The 20300-nt window shown below is 41.3% G+C and overlaps 1 protein-coding gene and 1 long non-coding RNA gene across 3 annotated transcripts in view; one reads left to right on the top strand and one right to left on the bottom strand.

The window, feature by feature from the left end:
* MVB12B (multivesicular body subunit 12B) overlaps positions 1 to 20300 on the top strand; it is a 275519-nt gene that overhangs the window by 242457 nt on the left and 12762 nt on the right. The gene's annotated exons all lie outside the window — the stretch shown is intronic.
* On the bottom strand, positions 2097 to 20087 carry LOC116421737. The gene is made up of 4 exons (XR_004232240.1): positions 18997 to 20087; positions 16594 to 16661; positions 8046 to 8159; positions 2097 to 2406 (listed from the first exon to the last, which is right to left on the bottom strand). It is a non-coding gene; the product is annotated as an uncharacterized LOC116421737 (long non-coding RNA).

Consider the following 20300-nt stretch of genomic DNA (forward strand, 5'->3'; position numbering starts at 1 on the left):
AAAGAAGAAAAGAGGGAAGAGGAAGGAAAGTGAAAGATAAAGAAGGAAATAAAGAGGAGAGAGAAAGGGAAGGAAATAAACATTTAAGCAACTGCTATGTGCTAGGTACAGTGTTAAGCACTTTGCAGATATTTAATTCTCCCTTTGCCTTGTCCCCTAACCATCTCAGTAGGTTTATCATAGTGCATAGTCTGTTGAAGGGATCTCCAGCCTGTTAGTAATGGAGGTGCCAGTCCTTATTACCTAAGTTTTGAAGTAGCATGATTTAGGAGAAAGAGCACTAAAATTTCAATCTGTAGGTCCAGATTTAAGACTCAACTCTACTATTTGCCCATTCTGTCACTTTGAGCAAATCATTGTCTTTCTGTAGGCTTCATTTTCCTTGTCTTTAAAATAAAAAGGTCAAACCACATGATCTCTAATATCCCTGTCAGCTTTGACATTTTGCGTTCTAAGAACCTTTCAAACTTTGAAATTTTTAAGGTTTCCCATGAACCTGTAGGATACTGATTGTAAAGTCCATGACCACTAGAAGGAAGGACAGAAATGAAGGCAAGACTTGAAGTCAGAAGAGGATACTCAATAGTCTCAGATCATATTCCTTTCCCTACTTTAAACAACAGCGAATTGGAAGGAATGAATAGCATTACTCTATCATCAGTGACTAGGTAGACCTTGTGATCCACCAGGTATTTCTGGATCAACAGAGTAGAATAGGTGAAACTTGGACAAGTCTAAAATAATGATATGAGGAAAGGAATGAGAGGGATGGAATTGGAGAAGAGATATGATTCAAATCCCAGCTCTGATACTTCCTGGCTGTGTGACTTTGGATAAACTACTCTTCCCCTTGATTTTGGATTAATTTGTTTCAGCTTAAGAGTATATAGCAAAAAGTGAAATGAGCAGAACCAGGAAATCATTATATATTTCAACAATGATACTGTATGAGGATGTCTATTGATGGAAGGGGATTTCTTTGACAAAGAGAAGATCTAATTTCAGTTGATCAGTGATAGACAGAAGCAGCTATACCCAAAGAAAGAACACTAGGAAATGAATGTAAACTGTTTGCATTTTGGTTTTTCTTCCCGGGCTATTTTTACCTCCTGAATCCAACTCTTCCTGTGCAACAAGAGAACTGTTCGGTTCTGCACACATATATTGTATCTAGGATATACTGTGACATATTTAACATGTATAGGACTGCTTGCCATCTGGGGGAGGGGGTGGAGGGAGGAAGGGGAAAAGTTGGAACAGAAGTGAGTGCAAGGGATAATGTTGTAAAAAAAAATTACCCAGGCATGGGTTCTGTCAATAAAAAGTTATAATTATGAGGGGAAAAAGAGTATATATCAAAGAACATCTTTGAAAAATGATCCAACAATTGTTTCTTAAAGTTTATAGAAACATCATTGACATTACTGGTTTGTATGAAATGAACAAAGATGTGATTAAGAATTGGAGACTTTAAAAGTTGTCACTCTGATGTCTTCCAACTCCCCTGATTTGCTCCTATGCTATGCTTGATCCCCATAAGAACTATACACTGACATTTGCATCCATGATGGGGGTGTGTGTGTGTGTGTGTGTGTGTGTATGTGAGAGAGAGAGAGGGGAGGGGAAGGGAGGGAGAGAGAGAGAGAATAAATGAGAATAGAGGCTCAAATATTACTCAACAAATGCCGACTACAAAATATGGAGTAAAAATCCACATAAATCTTAAAATTAAAATTATTTACATTTTTCTTAGAAAAATAAAAGCAACACGAATATAAAGTTTAGCAAAATCAGAACAATGACCATCTATTTATTTCCTTTCTTATTTTGAATCCTGATCTCTGTGTGTCTAGAAAGTTTCATTGCCTTCATTTTTAAAATGTGGTTATAGTCTGTGTGTGTTTTTATTTTGCTGACCTCGCTTTGGATCACTTCATATAAGTCTTTCCATCTCTCTTTATATTCTTCATAGTCTTCATTTTTATGGCTTTCTATAGTGTTCTATTACATTAATATACCATAATTTATTCTTTTGATGAAGCATCTTTTCTGAAGATAGATAAATGTGCATATAAATATTCTGAATTTCTGTGTCTCTTTATTTCCCTTGCAAGCAATAGCTCCATTACTCTGGATCTGATGGCTTCCATATCACAGGCAGCATGGGATTTTCCCTGGCACTGCTTTCCAGGCAGAAATGTTCTTAGATAATCTAGGGCTTCTCTCCTACCTTTGTTCACTGCCTGCTTTTCATTTCCCTTTCAGCAGCCTCTGCCACTGCCTCTGCTGAAAGTCATGGTCCCATTTAGTTAATTAACTACTTGCTCCATTCCATAAAAGAGGATGATCCTGACCACGTACGGTCTCCTGCATTAAGCTTCCACAGTGGTTGGTCCATTTTTCTCCCTTCATTTCCATTCCACGTTGTCAGTTTCCAGGAAAGTGCATGCAACACACAGAATAGATAGATTACTGCTTCCATACTACAAACTAATGGCCCAAGTCCATTTTTAAGCATGATTTTATTTGTGGATCTAACGAAAGAACTGTGTTATGACAGCGGCACTATTTTTCTAGAGTATTTAAGGTTTAAAAAGTTATTTCCTTACCATACCTCTGTGATGGAAGTTATGCAGAGATGATTAGACCTCATTTTACAGATGAAGTAATTGAGGCACAAAGAAGTAAAGTGAATTGGTACCACAGCTAGTAAGTGCTGGAGCTAGGACTGAACCCACTCCTCCTGCCTCATGGTAACACACCCCATTCAACTGGATCCCCTCTTTTCACAATTTTATTTCACCACAAGGAATTCACCAAACATGCTGCAGCACTCTACATAGAAAATTATTGTTCTCAAACTTCTCCCAGTACATAAAAGCCAGTTAGAATACCAGAGAAGGGAGACTATGCACAGAAGGACGAGCTGGAGGGGAGGAAGAAGCAAGGTGAGAGTATGTCAAGAAAATACAAAGAGGATTCTTTCACAAAGAGAGGGTGTTCGATAGCATCATGTGACATAACTGGGTCGTGCAGCAGCTGCCCAAAAGCCAATTGTTACATTTTCAGAGTGAGCATTCACATCTTAGAAATGGTCTTAATTTTTGTTTTGTTGAGTTCTAGACTTCAAAAAGCAATACTGACAGTGTTAATGACGCAGATTAAACTTAAAAGTCATGTATTTGTGGTTTGTTTTTTTGTTTTTGTTTTAGGTTTTTTTGGTGAGCCAGTTTTTAGGCATTTATCAGCATACCCCTGGATAGAAGCCATCCTAAACATATATAAAGGTAGCTTTAAATTCATAAAGTTAGAGCTAGAAGAGACTTTGTTCAGTGACTGGTCTAAGGCACTCAATTTCACAGATATGGAAACTGAGGTCCAGAGAGGTCGGAATATTTTATTCAGGGCCAAATAATAAATAGGGTCAAGATTCAAATCCAAGTCTTGGGTTTATTGATTTAGCATTCTTCCAAATGCTTCAGCGCTGCCTACTAAATATGGGTCATTTGCCAACCATTTGCCAACTACTATCTACTAAACTGTAAATTACTTTATGGGGCAGGGACTGTTTGACATAATTTTTGTACCTTCCCCAACACTTAGTACATTGCTCTGCACATAGTAGGAACTTCATAAATGTTTGTTGAATGAATGAACATCATTAAATCCTCATTAGCCTACTACCCTTCCCAAGGAGAACCTTCTGTGGAACAAGCCAACTTCCATTTTAACTTGACTTTAAACTGAAAGACTAGGGAGAATCTAATTAGTAAAGTGAACATCTAATATTAATCACTCCCTTAAAATTGACAAGGGAGGCAGTTCATTTAACCACTTAATTGCTACAGGTTTTTATGGGCTGCTGTTTGCCGACATCTTTAATGAAGAAGTTGTAAATCTAAGGGAGCTTAAAATTTTAATTTTATACCGAAATATTTTTCCTTGTTCTCATGTTTGTAGTCAATTCTCAAGGGTGTAGTCACATGAAATGTTCTTTAAATGAACATATTTGCTAACTGGCATGATTTCAGTTTTTAAAACATTGGTTCCAGCAATTAGGCATTTTTTTCAGTTCCCAGATGACTAGAGAAATTCGTCTTGATTATAATTGCTCTTAGCCACGCATATCTAATTTGTGTCTTTTTAAGTGTTAATTAGTAAACAGTTTGAGCTGACATCTTTATGTGTTTGTGTGTTGAAAAATGGGGCTTACTGTTTATTTAGCCTGGGGCTGCTCCTGCTGGCTGTGACATCAGGACGTGGAGGTGAAGTGCACAAAAGCCCTGTTTGGCAGCCAGAGATTCTGAGAAGCAACTTTGAAAGTTCTGCTTTGGCTTGGGTTGCTGTTGGAGCTTTCTAGTGGGGACTTTTTGGAGACTTTTATGGGATGTGAAGGCATATTTTTTATGGTCCCATTGAAAGGACAGATTTCCCATTATATAAAAAGTACATTTTCATATCCCCTGCATAATTGTTTCTTTCAGAAAGGTTCTTTGCTTAGGAATTTGGAATTTTATAAAGCAAAATTTGTGGTTACACAGCACCATCTAATGCCTTCTTTCTGAATTGCACTTAAAAACTCTTAAATGCTAGTCTATATTATATATGTATATATATGTATATTTATATCAAATATATATGTAAATGTATCTCAAATAGATATAGTTATGAACTGGATCTGTGATTTCACTTGTAATAGGGGATTCCCAGAAGAAGAAACTCTTACCAATGTAATTTATCATCATACAGATGTCTATAACACCTAAGATGTTAAATGACTTTTATAGAATCACCCTTAAATACACATATATGTATTTGTAAAATATATTTAGATATCATGTACATGTATTATGTACATGTATACATGCACATAGATATGTCTGTGTATACAGGTATAAGAGTGTATGTGTGCATCATTCAGTGTAATGGGCTGAGGTTTGAATTGATGCACTGAGGTCCCAAGTACATGAGGCTAAATAGTAATTGGGCTATACTCTCTTAATATACATGATTGGATAAAGAATGGTCCCTGCCCACTCTCCGTGCAAGTCCTGATGTATTGTATAGGAAATGACGATTTTGGTGGGTGGAGGCAGAGGGAGACAGGAAGAAAAGCTGGGAGAGATTGGGCCTGGGTTCGATTCTCCTAGCTGCTGGTCGTGTGGCTGCTGGTCTAGCTAGCTTCTTGACTCAGCTGCACACATTGCTATCGCCCATTCTCTTCCACCTTTGATCTTTCTTCACTGAGAATAAAGACTGACAATTTTCCCCTAACCTGAATTCCTGACTCCCGCTGATTTTAAAATATGCGGTCTTCACAATTCAGTTCATGTGGAAAAGGTTTAGCCTTGTCTTCTTGGTCCCAAAGCAGACTAGGCACAATGAATAAAAGTTCTAGTAAAACAGCATCCTTAGGCTCACAGGATGTACAGGGGAAAGGGACCTTACATAAAGTCTCATCCCTTTCCTTGAAAGAGCTCTGACTCACATGTGTAACAAATGGTAGAGTCTGAATCCAAACCACAGTTCTCTAGACTCCCAACTTCAGTGCCCCTTAAGCTGTCTGACCACTTAGGTACAGTTCTGAGATTCTAATTTTTACTAATTGAGAGTTACCTTACCTAGTTATAATCCATACTGAATCCTTTCTTTAGAAGCATGAACTGTTTTGGCTTCTTAGGGCATAATTTCAGACTCTCTGATTTGGCTTGGATTTAAAAAAAAAACTATAACAGTACAGTTTACTAGGTCAGTATTTCAGATAAATGAAAGGATCAGAACCCAGTTGTCTACTCTGGTCACAGTCGTGAATTTTTCACTGTCATGAACTTAGACTGTTCATGAAAAATTAAATTCCTGATGGATAGTTGTTCTTATTGTTTTTGTAAGTTAATTTTAAATGTGATTTTTCTCTCATCTTTTTATTGGCATTGAGAATTTTTCCCTCATGATTTAAATATAATAATTTTTAAATGACATATTAGATGATGACTAAAGATTCTTTTCAAAACAAAACAAAAAATAAGTTAGCCTGGGATTTGGACAAGGACTACTTCACCTTGAAAGAAGGAATTTAACAAAAATCAGGAAACAAAATGTAGATATAAATGGCCTCTTATCTAAGGAGTTAGGTACTAGAAGCTCCAAATAAGAATATGGGCTCTTTTTGAGAAGAAAAAAAGGTTTTTTGGTTTGCCGTTGGATCTTTAGTCCTTCACACAGCGCTGTACATATAGTAGCCACTTAATAAATGCAGTGCAGCCTCAGACACTTACTACTTGTGTGAACCTCGGCAAATCACTTAATTATGTTTGTCTCAGGTTTATCATCTATAAAATGAGCTGGAGAAGGAAATGACAAAAGACTCCATTGTCTTTGCTGAGAAAACTTGATGGGTCACAAACAACTGATTGAAACTATTCAACAATAATTCATGTCACATGTTTCTAGTTCCCAATATCCTTAACACAATTATACATAACCTATACAGTTATTCAAAAGATTTTACAGTACATTTTTTGTAGTAATCTCTCCTCTGAAGCAGTTCTTTACTCCCTCCCTCCATAGTAGACAGGTTCATGATTCATTGCTCCTTTCCCCCAAAAAAGGTCCTGGGATCATAGATGCAGAGCTGAGAGAGACCTTAAAGGCCATCTACTCCAGTCCCTTCACTTTACAGATGAGGAAACTGTGGTCTAGAATGGCTGAGTAGTTTATCAAACTTAGTTACTTAGTTTATGTGGCCATGTAGAGAGAGGGCAGGTATCCCCGGAAGATCTGAGCTCAGACTGCTGGCTTCAAATCCATCTCACCAAGGATTTGGGGACTGGCTTTCTGAGAGTGACCCTGAGCACACTGAGCTAAGCTGCTCCTAGGATGATAGACACACACTTAGTGACTTTCCAAGTCAGTATTCAAAAGGCCTTCATCTTGAAGGGCCTCCTAGATCTTGCACAGCCCTGTCCCAGCCTCCTTGAGACAGTGAGACATCTCAGAAGAATGATAACGATGGGCCTTATAAATGAGAAATGCTTCTTAAGTGCTTGTGAGAAGTACACTTCATTCTTTACTCATCAGTAACTCCATTGGCTCCCTGATTCCTCTGGGATAAAATACAGATTCCCCTTTTTGTCATTTAAATCCCCTCAAACCTGGCTACCTTTCTAGCCTCACTTCTGCACATACTCATTGGTCCAGACAACTTCACCTAACCTCAGCCTTCCATCTCCTGTCCCTGTGTGTTTGCACAGACTGCCCCTTCAGTACCTTGGATGTACTTGATTGCTCCTCATCTCCACCTTTTAGAATCCTTTGAAAGCCAGGTCAAATACCACCTCCTACATGCTGCCTTTTCTGAACCCTTCCCTGTTAGTACTTCCTTCCAAAAAGTCATCATGCACTTTGTATATACTTATATATGCACATGCTGCTTCCCATGAGAATGTGAACTCCTTAAGAGGATTGTAACCCTAGCACCTCACATCTGGCCCATAGGAAGCACTTAATATATATTTTTTTTTATTTTTGATTGATCAGTCGAATGATCTATCCAGAATTTAGCCCAGGATCTATCTTGTTGATGTAGATAAATTTCCAGGAAGAAAAAGGCTGTACCTTTAAGTTTGCAGATGAAAATTCGTGCATACCTAAGGTTATAGGGGAGAGATAGTAGAGAGGGGGGGGAGGGAGGGAGAGGGAGAGGGAGAGGGAGAGAGAGGGAGAGAGAGGGAGAGAGAGAGAGGGAGGGAGGGAGGGAGGGAGGGAGGGAGAGAGAGAGAGAGAGAGAGAGAGAGAGAGAGAGAGAGAGAGAGAGAGAGAGAGAGAGATATCAAGGCCTTCACTTTTGAGAAAAGTACCAGAAAATGTAGGCTAGTGACAAGGGGTACATTTAGGGGGAAATACTCTCAAAGTATTTATAGATGATATATTCTGAGTGATGTGCTATAATATAGAAGTGAAATCTGGAATTTACTGAAGAGATTAGACCAAAAGGCAGGGTATCATCAAGAATAGTATTAGAAACAGATATGAAACAGGCCCCTTACCTTGTACAACCATGTCGTATCTGAACTGGAAATTCCTCTTGTTCCTCAGTAAGAAGAATATAACTGAAGGAGATGCAGTCAGCCAACTTTTATGTCCCAGGCAAGTGCTAGGCACTAGGGTTACAAGGACAGTGAGTGAAATATGGACACATATTAGTATATGCAGAATAACTATAAAGGAAATAAATACAAAGTCATTAACTACATGGTAGTTGGGGAGGAAGGTCACTAGCAAGTGAGGAGATTAAATAAGGCTTCATATAAAAAGCAGTTGCCTCTTAAAGGAAGAAATGGAGATGAAGCCGGAAGGAGGTGGTCATTGTTGGGGTCTGGAGCCTGGTGATGAGGAACAGAGAGAAGGTCAGTTTGGCTGGCTTACAAAGTGCAGGATGGGGAGTAATGTTCACAGTGAGACTGGATAAATGGGTTGGAGTCAGGGTGTGAAGAGCTTTATATTTTATTTATATTTTATCCTAGAGGCAATAGGAAACCACTAGAGTTTATTGATCATATGATATAATATATTTAAAACACTTTGCAGACCTTAAATGTTAGCTATTGTTAAGTCATGGAGTGACACGGTCAGATCTCCACTTACAGAAAATCACTTTGGCCACAGCGTGGGAGGTGGGATGGAAAGGCCAGAAGCTATCAAATAGGAGGGTGGTCAGAGGCGAGGCAGCTCCAGGCAATATGAGGACAGATTCCGAAGATCTGAGGGGCAGTTTGGCAACACAGATGGCTTTTGAAAACTGGTGGGTCAAGACCTGGCAGCGTGACCACAGGCGAGTCACAGGACCTTTCTGGGCCCCTACCAATGGCCCTTAGGACTACAAATGGCAGGACGGTGTCTGATATGCTTTGGTAGAGGGATCTTCCTCACCTAGGGTTCCTGAGCCACTGAAATTACAGGCCTGGAAGAATGTGTAAGAAGGAGCAGGGGTGGGGGAAGACTTGTTTAGTCTGGAAAGACAATCAAGAAGGAATGTAGGTAAAGTAACAAGACCCTGTTCTTTTCGCTCAAAAAAGAAAGATGCCTCGTGAAGAGAAGACTTTAGAGATTGGGGGAAGGGGAGGAATGTAGGTGAAGGTGGTAATGGCTGTCTCAAAGTATTTGAAGCACTGGAAGGGAGAAGGAAGATTGTGACTTGTTTTACTTGGCCTCAGGGGGCACAACTAGAAACAGTGGATGGCAGTTATCAAGACAAGTATTTAGGTTAGAATTATAGGAATATAAATTAGAAGGTATTTAGACTAACCTCATTTTGTAGGGGGCAACTAGGTGCCACAGTGGATAGGGTGCCATTCCTGACTCATTTTCCTGAGTTCAAATCCAGCCTCTAATACTTCCTAGCTGGGTGACCCTGGGCAAGTCACTTAACCCTACCTGCCTCAGTTTCTTCATCTGTAAAATGAGCTGGAGGAAGAAATGGAAAACTATTTCATTTAGTATCTTTGGGGTCACAAATAATTGGACATGACTGAAAAATGACTAACCCACAACCTTATATTATAAAAGAAGAAGCTGGAGCCCAGGGAAATTTAGCAATTTGTCTGAGATAGGGGCAGAGCTAGGATTCAAACAGAAGTTCTATAAATGCAAAGTGGGCAGCACTCTCTCCACTGTGCCCTGCTATCTCTAGTGATGCAAGGAAAAACTGCCTCCCAAGGAAACACAGTTGAGTGGGATCAGGGGTGGGAGGCAAAGGCAGGACAGCCACTTATCAGGGATACTATAAAGCCAGTGTTCTCAGCCAGGGGTCCCCACTAAGCAGTCTTTAGATGTCAAGGGGTCTCTGAACTTGGATGGGAAAAAATTTCATTTTGTATTTACTTCTAACTTAAATTTAGCATTTTTTATCCTGAGTGTGAGTAACAAACATGATTCTGAGAAAGGGTCCAGAGACTTTTCCAACTGTTTCCAAAAAGGTCTATGGCATACAAAAGGTTAAGGCCCTTTGTTGTAGACGGCTTGGGCTAGATGACCTTTGAGGTTTCTTCTAGTGATGATATTCTGTGTTTCAAGTTATTTTCTTTCTCCATTCCATGTATTGAAGGGTTTTCTCATGAGACATAAGAGAGTAGGGGAATATGGACTTAGTCACTAAACCCCACTGCTTTACTTCTGAGTACTCCTTGACTCCTGAACAAGATAAAGATGGGTGAAATGAAAGGAAGTGGATTTTTTTAAGGTCTGGAATTTCATTTGCAAAGACAATGGAGTCTTTTGTCATTTCCTTCTCCAGCTCATTTTATAGATGATAATGCATAGGTGTTACTCTTCCATTAGAGACCAAATCTCTTCTGTATCTTAGTATATCATTGCTATGCCTGGTTGACCTCTTCTCCCCCCAAAAAATTTATTTAACTAGACTGATCCTCAGATTACAAGCTCACATTCTCTCAAAAATCCTCTACTTTTGAAACCTTGCCAACTTGGTAGGAGTTTTATAGACTTCAAGAACCCTAGGCCATCACCCCGACTATCAGTGAAGAGCTACAATATTAAGGCTAAAAGAAATCACAGAATCTAGATTAAGTGCCAGAATAGACCTACCCTTCATTTTACAGATAAGTAAACTGAAGTACAGAATGAGGCACCTTCATTTCAAAGGTGAGTTTGCAAAATTGGCCTGAGAGCCAAAATGTTCTCTTGTTCAGATGTTTCAGTCATTTCCAATTCCTCGTGGTCCCATTCAGAGCTTTTTTTGGCAAAAATGCTGGAGAGATTAGCCATTTCCTTCTCCAGCTAATTTTACAGATGAGGAAACCGAGGCAAACAGGGTAATGTGACTTGTCCAGAATCATATAGCTAGGAAGTATCTGAGACCAGATCTGAAGTCAGGAAGAGGAGTTCCTTTTGACTCCAGGCCCCCACACTGTCCAGATTGAATCCTTCGGATTCAAAGGATCTAGATTCAAATCTCACTTTGATCAGTCATTTACTTATGTGACTTTGAGGATTCATTTACCTTATTCATAAATTAAGAATTACACTAGATAACCTCTAAGGTTGATTTCAGCTTTAAATCCATGATTCTCTGGCCCCAGTACTGACTGCCCCAGTCATCTGCAAACAGGGTTAAGTGACTTGCTGGTCTGGCTCTCTCTCCATTCTTTGTGTCACCTAGCTGTTCCAATAGGCCCCTTAGACACCTCTCATCAAACTCCCCTCATTTCATATATGAGGAAACTGAGACACAGAGAGAAGGAACTCACCCAGGCTCACATAAGTTATAAAAATAAGAGTCTGTATTCAAGTTGTTTTAGATCCAGTATTCTTTACACTATGTGATGCAGTAACTTGATGAAAGCTACACAATGAATGTGTGACCCGAATCCAGGTCACCCAACTTCCAGTTCACTCAATCCTGATTTCTCCCCTATCAACCCAGAGTTAATATAGGCTACAAACAGAGAAGTTTGTATTTGTTCATATCCATGATCCACAGTGGGGAAGCTATGGATATGTGGGGATACCACCCCCCATTCTCCTTTTACCCCTCACATAAAAAGCTCTTTTCGGCTTAGTGGAACACTGGGGTTAGAGTGGGCTGTCTACTTTTCTCCTTTCCAAATTCAGGAGGCTTCTAATTCTAGCTGCCTGCAGCCAAGTAAGGAAAAATCCAACCAGACCAATGGTTCTTAACCTGATGTAGGTTGTGTCCCTCTTTGGCAGTGTGATGAAGCCCTTCTCAAAATCATGTTTTTAAAGACAGACAATACATACATAGGATTACAAAGGAGGATACTTATTGACATATTTATCAAAATATTTTTTAAAAAGTCAAGTTCACAAAGAACCCCAGGGCTATACACATTTTCCTTTTGCCTCCTCTAGTTTTCCTTGTCTCAGCCTGTAGTATTGTAGATCTGATTGCTATGGGCAAGGAAAATAAAAAGTTAACATTTTGTATTTTTAAAACATGTTACAGCTCTTATATACTATCACTGACCCTTCATGACAAAATGTAGTCCTAAGAGATCAGGATTCAATTGAAAAGACATCTTTTGTAAATGCAAGAAATTAAGTCTGAAACAGGTGGCTCCACATATAAGGGTAAAGATTTGATTAAAAGGAATCCTTTATAGTTGGTAAACATAATTTAGCTGTTGTTAATTTTTCAAACTTTAATTAACTTTCAGTTTCCTTAGGTTAATGAACAAAAAATATACAACAGATTTTGCCTTTTTAAAAATAAAGTGCCTGGGTGTACACACATTGTCTGCCTGTGACTTCCAGATCTCAGATTATATGATTCTGCAAAGGAGCTAGGGCCCCACAGGCTAGGCCAGTCAAGTTGATCTGTGGCTAGGCCTCCGCTGCTACAGACTAATGACTCTTATCAACTTGTCTTCTTGCTTTTGTACTTCATTTTGCTTTGGTTTTTCTTGACTTGCTTATTTCAAAAACTGTTGGGGATTTTTGTTTATTTGTTTAATGTCCCCATTATCTCTGCCGAAGATTAAAAGGGAGTAACCTCTACCAGGCCTGGAGAGAGAAATGAATCGCAGCTCCCTCAAGTGTGCTCATACCATTTGAAGCCTGTAATTTGTTGAACAAAGCAGGTATACCTGGGAAGGTAAGAGCCCACATTTCTATCACGCTTTTTGGTTTATCAAGTCAGATCCCAACTCTGCTACTTAAGAACTGCATGAACCTTTCACAGATCCATTAACTACCCTGGACTTTGTTTCCTAGTTCATAAAATGAGGGGACTGGAGCAGGTGACTTGTGAGTTCCATTTCTAAATCTATGCCCTACACCTTTCTCACCACAGTCCTGTAAGGCAGTAGGTATTATTTTTATCATTTTATAGATGGACAAGAAAAAGGTTCAGAAAAAGAAGGAGACTTAACCCATAATGATAATGACCCAACTAGGAAATGGCAGAGCCCGGATTTGACCCCACATCTTACAGCTGCAAGATTAGCCAAGGTTTTCTCCAGTAGAGCAAGCTGCCTCAGTGTCTGGCGTCCACCTTGGACGAGAGCAGAAAGGTACAGACTCAGGTTGGGGAGAGTTGGGGGACAGCTGTGATTACTGCTTCCTTTCCCGGCTGCAGTTTTCCCTGATGGTAGCTACAGGACACTAATTCATCCACGAAAATAAATGCTGCTCTCCCTGCCCAGGGCTGAAAAGAAATGACAGAGGATCTGAGTGTAGCTTGAATAGGAATGGGCTGCCAGCACAAGGAAACACCACATCTCTTAGCTTTCATTGTAAGTCCTTTGGGGGATTTTCTTTGATTATATTTCGGCGGGTTGCTCTGGCTCTACCACAGGCGGAGACTTGTGCTCTCTGTGTCTGTAGATAAGGGGAAGCTGCTGAAGCAAGTGGGGGATTTGGAAGGAGAGGTCCAGGAGACCTCCAGGCAAAGCAGAGCCAGCGCAGCAGGGCCTGTGAAAGCCAGGCCCACTGTTTCACAGACTTTTTCCGACACTGAGGTAATGAACTTGAAATTGAGGGAAGAGAGCAGACACAGAACTGCAGAATTCCAGATTTGGCAGACATCTAGTCCAGCTCACAGTGATTAGGAACCTCGACCATAACGGGCCTGACAAGTGGCCATCGGTCTTCAGCCTGAAGATCTCCACGGGGAAAGAAGCACACAAGCTCCTCAGGCGTTGCGCTAGGACAGCTCTAACAAGATATCCAAGCACGCTTTCTGACATTAGGCCTGAATTTCCCACCATGCAGCTTCAAGCAGGGAAGCATCGGGGCCAGATGCTGGAAATAGAGGGACAGCCACTTTCTTCTCTTATGGTGGCTAATTCAAAGGAAGGGAGAAAAGGAAGAGAGCCAGCAAGTATGTCCATATGGGTATCACAGAATAAACATGAAGAGAATAAATACAAGGTAGTGAAGGTATTTGGGGAGGAGGTAACTCGCATTTGGGGGGACCAAAAAAGCTTCATGTAGAAGGTGATGTTTGAGCACAGAGAAAAGAAAGAGGTTCTCTGAGACTGAGCTAAGAAGGATGACCAGTACAAAGGTGGAGAGAGGAAATAAAGTGTTTTACAGAAGGAACGAAGAGGAGGCCAGGTTGGCTAGATCTGCTGATGCGGGAAGGGCACGCCATGTATCATGATGCTGGAAAGACAGCATGGAGCCAGCTTCTTCAGAGTTGGAAAGCCAAACAGAGATCGCTTGAGCTTATTTTAAGTCATGAAATGAAATGGTCACATCTGAGCTTAAAGAAAACTGCTCTGGAGATGATAGAAGTGGCAAGAGACTGGAGGCAGGGAGGCCAGGAAAGAGGCTGGTGCCATCCACACAATGAGGGATGTGTAGTCCCTCACACATAGGAATAGGAATAGGAAAAGGGCTCAGGAGCACAAAATGTTATGGAGCTGCAGAGATTGCAAGATGTGGGTTTGCAGAAAGAGAAAGAATGACAAGTTGAGGATACAACTGAGGTTAGGAATTCAGGGTTTGGCCCTGGGGCCAAACAAAACAAAACAAAATACATTACTTGGGAGGTAATCCTTCTTTGGTTTTGCATTTCCAGTGCTGAGTGAGCACAGTCATTATGTGCCACATAAATGCTTAATAAATATTTATTGGATTGGAACAAATTGGAACCCAACTTTCCAAAATCATTTCATATTAGTCTCCTTTGCATATTCTGTGATCCAGCCAGCCTGATTGCCTGGGATTTCTTCCTGCTTACACCTGCTGCTCCCAATCCTCTTTCTTCAAGGCTCAGTTCAGGTGCCATCTTTTTGCTGAAACTTTCCATGATCTTCCCATGGAAGTGTTCTTTCTTTTCTCAAACTTTCTCAAAGCACTTTGGCTCATTCTTATATATGTATGTGTCATACCCAACACCACCCTAAGTTCCTCAAAGGCAGGCACAGTTGTGGGTTTGTCTCATGTCTGGCATAAGTAAACATTTTTTAAATGGTAGGAATTGGGATGAAATATTTTTTAAATAGAGGAAAAAATAAAATAAAAATAATAGGCAAAACAAAACCAAGTGTATTGTTAGGTGCTTACTATGTGCTAAGTTCTTGTGGAGTTGAACTGAATTTAGTGAGAAGTTTTAGGTCTGGCCACTGTGCTACTCTGCAGGATACCGGTCTCCTTGCCTACAGTATTCCCCTCACTGATGCACATCGCAACTCTCCTGCATGAGTAGACAGCAGAGATGAATTACCATGGCCTAAATAATGGCTCCCATTGTATCACACCCCTCTGGGGATGAGCCCATCCACATTTGACTCAGGTTGTCCTCAGATGACAGACCTAGTCCATCCCTGCACTGATACTTAAAGCCTTTCCTCTTTGGAGGGCCTCAGAAAACCCCGGAGCCCCTCCCCATGCCATCATGAGGCTTCCAAAAAAGGCTATTAGTGAAGGAGAGGTTTAGTGCCAGGCTGGAGTAGCAGCCCCCTCTTCCTGCCAGACAAGTGAGCATTACCTCAACACAATTGGTTTAATACAGAAATAGGATTCCAAAGATTGCCTGTGAAGTGCTGGGAGCCCCTCAAATGTCTGAGTTCAAAGGGAGAGAGATGGTGGTATTATGACTAATCCTGCATACCGACTGTCAGACTCATCCTCCTTAAGCATAGTTTTCATCACATTATTCCCATGTTCCAAAACCTTCCCTGACTCCGTTGCCTACTGCACCAAGGCTTACCTCCTCTGCCTATGTTTCCTGACTGCATAATCCAGTGCCTCTCTCTTCAGTCTTGTTCCTCCCTCCCTCCCTAGCACATGTGCTCTCGCCTAGTCAGGGCCTGCCTCCCCCCATCCCACAGAATCATAGATTTAGAGCCCAAGTGGCTCCTCAAGGGTCATCCACTCTTAACCCCTCATTTTACAAATGAGAAAATTGAGGCCTTAAGAGCTTAAGAGACTTTCATCAGGTTTACTCCCCTTCCTGTACTTTACAATCCAGCCAAACTAGCATTTTCCCTTAGCCTTTCTCACGTAATAACACATCTCCCATAATTTCAAAAACAACAATAATAACTGGCATTTATTGCCAGTTTGTTAAGGAAATGCCAAGACTTTATCCTCACTAGAACCCTGGGAAGTGGGTAGGTGCTAGTATTATCCCCATTTTGCAGATGAGGAAACTGAGGCAAGCAGATTAAGTAACTTGCCCAGTCACACAGCTAGTATATGTCTGAGGCAAAATTTGTACCCAGATCTTCCTGCCTTCAGGACTGGCACAATTTGCTAAATTGTCAGTATCTTTGCACTGGCTGTCTCTGACCCTTCCAGCCTCCATCCTACCCATGCCCAGATTATATTCTTTGTCTCTTAGAATCCCTGATTTCCCTCAAAACTCTACTTAAGCAGCTTTTTCTATATCACAGTCTCTCCTGATTCCCCTAACTGCTACTGCCTCACACCCCATAACTTACCTCTCATTTATTTTGCAGACACTTATTAATATCCCCCTTGTTTCCCTTAATAGAATGCAAGGTCCTTGAGACCAGGGACTGTAACATTTTTGTCCCAGAATCTCCAGAGCTGAGCCTGGAGTCTGGCACATAGTAGGGGTCATAAATAAATGCTTGTTGACATACTTACTGATTGAGCCAGATTTCAAACCCAGGTCCTTTCTCTGCAAATCCCATGTGCTTTCCATTACGCTAGAACTGTGGGAAACAAAAAAGCAGTTACCTTCTTCAAGAAGCTAGCTTTCCTGAATCGGATTGCTCAATTCATCTTTCTCCCTCCGTCCCTGATCCAGATCCTACTTAGGCTTGCATATCCGACTCTACACTGCCTCTTCCATAAAACCCACCCTGGCTACCCCTGCCCTCACCAATCCTTCCTTTCTGTGAGCTCTGCCAGCCCACAAGCTGGGCTGCTCAACTTAGCACTTGCTGCTTCGGGGCCTCCTGTTCCAGCTTCACCAGATGGCAAGAAACCCCCCAGCCCACATTTATTAAGGACCTCCTGTGTATGAGGCACCTCAAGTCGTTGAAGTTAAAGACAACATTTTCTCTTCAGCGTCCACAATGGCCTTGGGCCTCGGCCCAGCAGTCAAGCGGGTGTTTAGTAAGTACTTGGCGGGAAATCTGGTGGTCAGGAGACCCATTCCTGGGCCCAGCCCTGTCGCTGAAGACACTTACTCTCTCTGGGCCCTCTTTTCCCCACTGGTAGGGAGAGAATGGAATTGGATAGTCTCAAGAGCTATGCATCTTATGATTGACGAATCTGCTGTTAGGCCTCTCAGTGCACCTTCTCTTTTCCTGTATGTAAAAGGAGAAAACCCAAACTACTTGGATTGGCCCCTTTTAATAATGACTTTTCTCCCTTTAGACCTCACTTAGCACTTTGTATCATCCCAGGACTCTTAATATATGTCGATGAGGGGAACAGAAGGAGAAAGGGATAAGCGTTTTAAGCATCTCCTATATGTCAGAGGGCAGTTAGGCAATAGAGTGGATAGAAGCCCAGGCCTGGAGTCAGGATTCATCTTCATGATGTGTGACCTTGAACAAGTCACTTAACCTTGTTTCCTTCATTCTCCTATCTATAAAATGAGCTGGAGAAGGCATAGATCTTTGCCAGAAGAACCCCAAATGGGCTGATGAGGGTTGAAATGAACGAAATGAAATGTTACCGATTGATTACATGCCCAGACACTGGGCTAAGTGCTTTATAAATATTCTCTCACTTGGCAAAGACCTCTGACAGCATCATCATGAGTCTGCAAGCTCAAGGACTGTGTCTTTTATGCACTTTTTATCTTCCATAGGACCAAGCCTCATATTCTGCCATTAACTAAGCCAAGGTTGTACTAACCTATTCAATGTTTATTGAGTTTTTTTTTTCTTCAGGCAATTGGGGTTAAGTGTGACTTGCACAGGGTCTCACAGCCAGGAAGTGTTAAGTGTCTGAGACCAGATTTGAACTCAGGTCCTCCTGACTTCAGGGCTGATGCTCTATGCACTGCACCCCATAGCTGCTCCATTTGATTAGTTTGTACAAAGGAATATTTATTTAAAAGATGTAGCCAGAACAGAAAGACAAAAATGAACCCCTAAAACCTGGGGCCACTTTTCTCCTCTATACCCCACTCAGTATCTGAGGAGAGTTGGCTCAGAATTAACACAGTTTCTATATAAAATTTGTGTTCACCTCCAAATATAGTGTCCCTGCTGGATGTCTTCTCCTCTCAGCCCCACAGCACTCCCAACACAGATTTGACCCCCAGGTGGCTCATCCTTCTAACCTTTTGAAGCTCACAAGGTTTCAGTCTCTGCCTGCCTTCACAGCATTAGGTGCCTTGTTGGGTTGGTTTTATGCTTGTTTGGTTTTTTATGGTTGTTTTTATGGTGGTTTTTAAAAACTCACCCAATCAAAAGCAACTTATTTTTCCATTCAGCACATTGCATTTAGCAAACATTTTAAAAATGTCTACAGTGTTTCAGACCCTATGCTAGGCATTAGGGATACAAAGATCCTTGCCTTCCAGAACTACTACATGGTAGGATGGGGCAACTACATAAACAAAATGAGCCATGGGTGAATAGAGTAAGAATAAATTAGAGATCCAAAGTACATAAGGAAGAAGTAAGTTAGTATTTCTCCTTAAGTAAGGAGAAATAACATTTAGCCAAGAATCCAAGCCCCTGAGCTAGTCCTTGATGGAAGAGTGGGATTTCAGCAGGTAGAAAAAAGAAAGAATCAGAGGATCATCAATTTAGAACTAGCTAGCCTGAGAGAAGTCATCTGATGAGGACTTCTTGAGCTTTTTCCACTTGCCACCCCTTTTCACCCGAGAAATTTTTATGCAGTCCTGAACATGTAGGAATATGAAATAAGTATACAAATCAAAAATTCACTTATGATCAAAATTTTGCAACCCCCACAACCAGTTATGTGATCCCATGTGAGGTCAAGGCCCACAGTTTAGACCAACCCTCTATTTTACAGATAAAGAAATGGAGACCTCCCAAAAAGTGGTTTACCCATACTTACATATAAGTATAGAGACCGGATTTAACTTCCAGTCCACTGATTGCAAATCCGGTATTCTCTCCCCTTCTCCAGAAGTGAGGGATGGCCTTCATGAGTGCCCAGAGGCTGGGGGAGGCCGGATGAGATCAGCACGTAGCTTCTAGGCCAGTTTGTCAGGAGCTGTGAGCACAGAGGACTTAATGGGAGAGAAAGCCGGCAGACAGGAATTTGTGTTTTATCCTAGAGGCATTAGAGAGCCGCTGAAGATCTGGGGAGGAGGAAATAATTTAGACGATATTTCAAGGGGTCTTCTGGTGAGAGAGAATCTGTTCAGAAACCACTGAAGAAATGGGAAGGCAGGTCAGGAAGAATCTGCCCTCCTGAGGCTGGCCTGAGTCTTTCTCCTGTTGGTGCAGCTTTTGTCCAGGAGAGGGAGCTCGGCACTGACCCTGTTCAACCTTCAGTGACAAAGCTAACTGATTTTAATTGGATTCTTTTTCATTTTTAATTCAGAAAGGATTTGCTCCATGGACACTGAGCAGGTCTCCTTATTTGATGGCCTCATTTCTTGGGTAAATAAAAAGTCTAGGCCGAGTTTCACTTTCCAAGGTTCATGGTGTTAGTCCCTAGAGAGCAAGATGACTTTCAAAAATCAGATCTTTCATCTCTTAGGCAAAGAATTTGGGAACAGACAATCCCTGGAAGATGTGACAGTATATCTGTGAGGAGGGCTAGCCTCCACAGCGGGAGATTGTGCTGTATTTCATCTGGGTGGTTAGTTAAAGAGAAACTAAGGGGTGGAAGAGGAGAGAGGGTGCTAAAGTGAAAAGAACGTTGCACTTAAAATCCTGAAACCTGGATTTCAGGCCTAGCTCCGAAACTTTCTAGCTTGATGTCCTTGAGCAAGCCACTTCATATCTTTCAGGTCCCTTCTCTGTGAAACTAGAACTCCCACTTTCACAGTTTTAAGCACTTTGTCAGCCTTAAAGTGACACAGAAATGTGAGCTGCCTATTGAGCTCCCCAGTGATCCCAGGGGCCTTCGAACTGTTCTCCCATCCTGGGGATACACATAAAGAAAGAAAAGACAGAGGAAATGAGTGTGAAGCCATGAGTGGGCTTTTCTTTGGGGTTGGGAGAGAGAGCTCCGCTTCAGCCGCAGCTCTAGGCCTGGCTCTGTGTGACCTTGTACTAGTGACTGGCTGTCTCTGGACATATTTCCTTACCTGTAAAAGGTGTTTCAGCATTAGTGATCTAGAATTCCATGATGGTTTCTAGGAATTCAAAGGACTTGGGCCTGTTAGGATTAGAAATAGGAACCTTGGA

The sequence above is a fragment of the Sarcophilus harrisii genome, chromosome 2, assembly GCF_902635505.1.
Source record: "Sarcophilus harrisii chromosome 2, mSarHar1.11, whole genome shotgun sequence".
Lineage (NCBI taxonomy): Eukaryota > Metazoa > Chordata > Mammalia > Dasyuromorphia > Dasyuridae > Sarcophilus > Sarcophilus harrisii.